Source organism: Echinops telfairi, unplaced genomic scaffold, assembly GCF_000313985.2.
Source record: "Echinops telfairi isolate 266 unplaced genomic scaffold, ASM31398v2 ScPeMD7_3533;HRSCAF=4204_1, whole genome shotgun sequence".
In the NCBI taxonomy this organism is placed as follows: domain Eukaryota; kingdom Metazoa; phylum Chordata; class Mammalia; order Afrosoricida; family Tenrecidae; genus Echinops; species Echinops telfairi.
The window spans coordinates 1,517,073-1,521,745 of record NW_022107432.1 but is presented as its reverse complement, the minus strand read 5'-3'; positions in this window follow the sequence as shown (position 1 = coordinate 1,521,745).

The following is a 4,673-nucleotide window of genomic DNA, read 5'->3' as shown; positions in this document are numbered from 1 at the left end:
AACACAGGAAACAGTATCAGAGCAATTAACTGAGATGTCCCATAAGATCATGACCTTAACCTCCAAACCAGAAGTTAAATCTGTGATTTGTTGAGTTGAACATAAGAAATATCAGCAGCTGCTCTTTAGCTTGTGTGTGTGTGTGTGTGTATATTACATTTTGATGTATTATACACAAAATACACCTCAATATTTATCAATTCAAATTTTCACACGTATTGATATTCATTACATTAATTGGCTGTGCAAACTCTACTGTTAACCTATTTCAAGCTTCCCACTGCCTCAATCAGAAACTAACTGCTTTCTAAACAATGGATCCTTCTCCTTTTCCCTCTCACCCAGGTAACAACCATTACATTTTGTTCTTATATTTGTGCTTTTTAAAATTTCATAAGTAAATCCACCAAGTGTTGTCCTTTCATGTAGTGGATCCTCAAGAAATCTATATTGGAAGCTAACATATTTTCCAGTAGTCCCATGACTGCAAGTTCTTGAAGATAGTGGTGCTACCCAACATATGCATGCCCATGTTCATTGTAGCACTATTGACCATGGCCTAAAGAGGGAACAACCTAAAAACCATGTATCAATGAAAAGATAAACAAAACATAGGATATACATGTAAAGGAATACTACTCAGCCAGATAAATGAAGCCCTGATATATACTACAACGTAGACAAAGCTTGAAATGTAATATGTAGTAAAATAGTCAATATTTCTGAGACATCTTCAAAACAGTTGCTCCATGTTAATATAATTAGCTATCTTTTAAATTCCTTATTAAGAATCAATGGCATTACTTTGAAGACTAATGTATGCCTGATCCAAAAAAGAATTTTCAATTGCCTCATATGTATTCAAAATTTGGAGATTCAATAAGGAAGATTGAGAAAAATCAATGGATTTGAATTGTGGGATTGGAAAAGAACATTGAAAGCCCTGTTTACTGCTAAAGAGAGAAGCCAATCTATTTTGGATGAAGTATAGCCAAATTACTCCTTAGAAGCAAGGATAGCAGGACTTCATATGACATTCTTTGGGCATATAATCAGGAGAGACCAGTCTTGGGATAAAGATGTGATGCTTCGTAAAGTAGAGGGGCAACGACAAAAGGAAGGTCCCTAAGGAGAGGGATGGACGCATTGGCTGCAAGAATAGGCTCATGCATAGAAACAACTGTGAGGTAGTGAGGAACAGGCAGTAGTATTTCCTTCTGTTATGCACATGGGTCAGAACCAACTGCATGGCAGCTCACAGCAACAACATGTTTTAATTCATTTATCACAGTACTGTTCTCATTAGATATTAAAGTATTCTAATGCATAATCTTGATAAAAGATCTTGCGTTAAGAGAATTAATACAAAGCTTCATTGTTTAAGTTCTTGCTCATTAAGTAGACTTATATAATATAAGGTTATGTATAATTTCATTGTAAGACATTTCCAAGAAAGTAAATTTTATATTCAAGCTAAGATTTTGCTTCTTCATTCAGTTGGATCTCCCTCATAGCTTTTATGCTTTTTTCCCCAGAATTTTCACGAGGTATACATAAGTTATTTTTCTATTTGTACAGCCAATTTTGAGTTATGTAAAACAAATATTAGAAATTGTGGTATGGTTTGTGCCCAACATAGCTTTGAATTTACATCTCTCCTAAACCCCTAAGAATTAAAAATATCAGATCTATATTACGCCTTATTCCAGTTTTATAATTGTATATTTGTAGTTGGAATTTTTATCTCAACTTTAGCAGATCATTTTATTCACACTGTGCCTTCTTAAAGACATATTAAGAGCAATTCCCAGTGGAGCATTTGGCTAGCGTAGCATTCCTAATCAGAACCTTTCAAGCTCCAGATACCGAGGAGCTTCTCCACTTGGCATGCACATGAAATTTGGCAATTCCTTCCTGGCAGGGAGTAGACGATTAAAAGAGTTCAACTACTCCCTTGTAATATTTTTTCCTGCCGATAGAACATATTCTAGCGCACAGAAACCGTAAAGACATCTGCTTAGAAATGTTTGAAATATTGAGGTGAACAATATTGACCTGAAATTACTGTTACACCTGTTTCAACATTTAAGAAATAGTATTTATTTGATACCTAAGGGTTTGGAAATATTTGTACAAGCAACTCTCTGAAAAGAACAATTGCACAGGCACTACAAGCTGTGTGTGCACGAGAGAGAGAGAAGTGCTGCGCTGTCCTGGCATCTTCACCAACATACAAGTGACTCACCTGTAAAACGAACCTGTTGCTAATGTTTTCTGCATTATATCTGCAGTCATTGATATTTATGTTTCTGTTATGTTATTTCTATGACTACATACTGATATGTATGTTTTGACACTTGGGAAAATCAAAGATACTTCAAGATCACAATATGAAATTTGGGTAATATGAAAAGTTATTTCAGTTTAAAGTAAAGACTCTGCTGTCACCTCTGTTCCTCTATTCCTGGCCCTTCATTGTGTACTAATAAGCTGGAGGAACTTTGCATCTTAACAAAACATCAGCTTAATAATTCCCTGGATTCTTTGTCTTTATGTTACACTGGGTACTTACAGGGGATAAGTCACATTAGTGTCTACCAGCAGTGCAAGTCAGCAAGTTCTCACCCATTTGGTGGAATTGATACCAATTTTATGTTGACTTCCGAGAACCAGCTGTTAAAATGGCACTTGTAATGAGGGTGCTCTTTAAGGTGGGCAGCGAAGCAGCTGCCCAATGTGGAAACCACAAATTCCGTTCTTTACTCTCTTGAAAATATCATCTGCACACCAGTGTATTCTAAGTGCCTGGAGTAATGGTCATTCCATTCATAAGTATAGAAAATTATGAGGACCTAATGTAGGGGGTTTAAGTGGAGAGAAAATGTTTTGAGAAACGATGTACAAATGCGCTTTACACAATTGATGTGTGTATGGATTGGGATAACAGTTGTATGAGCCCCTAATAAAATGTAAAAAAAAAAAAAAGAACTGTAAGCACGCCCAATAAAATGATTTACATATTTTTTAAAAAGTATAGAAAATTAGGTGGTACTATACTTTTAATATTTATTCATTTCATAAAATTAATTATTCTTTTAATGAAAAATTACATTTTTATTCGCTTGACTTTGTTACATCAGTAAACAAACCTATAATATAAAGGGGAAAAGAATCAAACAACCAGAGGTAGACATGCTGTCTTTCATTTCAGCTTTGTGTTATGCCTCCAATTCCCACAAGCTGTTATGAGTGAATTATGCAATTCTTGAAAGTGTTCAAAAAGCTAAAATAATTGTCAAACCAATTGCTGTAAGTTCAGCAGAAGCAGAAAAGATGTTTTCAAATATGAGCATAATATATTCAGAGAAGATTACTCTTTCCAATATATCAAATACAATGACTACTGTCTAATTGGCCTGCATCCAAATGAGTGGGATCCTACCTCTAAGGTGAAAAGATAGTTAAGGATAAATCCCCCAGCCAATGATGTTCAGATGTAAGCAAAGAATATTTCAAGTGAGGATACCAATCAAAAGCAAAATAAAAATATCTTAAATATAAATTGTATTGTTTTGTCAGATATTACTTAATATTTTCATTAATATTTTAAAATTCTTGGAACCTAGTTTTGTGTACCTCTTTTATTGTTCTTGCTTAAGTATTAACTTTATGAAGTAATTAAGTACTTTTTGGTAAATAGTATTTTTATATTTAAAATGGTCATTAAGGCAATGAACTGGTTGTAAATTATTTGAATCCCATAATTGGTGTATACATTAGTGATAATATGAGAAATTATATCATTATTAGAAAATTGAATCCTAAATATGCAGCGGAAAAAGTAAAATTAAGTTCCTTTTGTAAATTACAATTAGAATTATAGATATAAATGTGCATGTGCATGTATGCACACTAACAAATATAATAGCATAAAAATATTACATCACAGTATTAATTAGCTCATCAAGCACCTAGATCATGGCTCCCAAATGTCATTTCCTGGTAAAATGGTCCAGTACTCTATGGAGAATGACTGATTTCAATGAGGTAGTTGGGAATTTTAGATGATCCTAGAATTTTCCTATATGCCACAGCCTAATGAGATACTTCAAATGTGATGATGAGATGTGAAACTCATACACCCTATCATACACAAAAAAGAAGTAAATAAAGGAAAAGAACACAGTAAAGGAATTACTACTGCTAAATTATGTGTTAACTTAAATACCAAATTAATAAGCAAATATGTAATCCCTTAACATTTAAAAAGTAGGAAACCAAATCTCATATAAGTAAAATTTAAAAATTGGAACATGATATTGGACAGAATAATTAGACTTTATAAACACTTTCCTGAGAAACATATGAATTACAAAGGGAAAATAGCACATTTACAATTATGAAGCCTGAAATCCACCATTAAATCCAAGGTCAATTACTGATAATAGGACAAGTTGAAACTGTGTCATCTTGAAAGGATTTGTTGTGCAAAGAATGGAACATTTTTCAGTTCTATTTGTATTGAAGATGTCTAGTCCAAATATAATTATAAAAAACATGGATCAAAGTAAATTCTACATAATAACTGTTTTATGACTTCAAAACTTTTAAATCAATTAAAATAAAAATCAATTGTAATGGAGATTGAAACAGATGAAAAATACATGACAGCT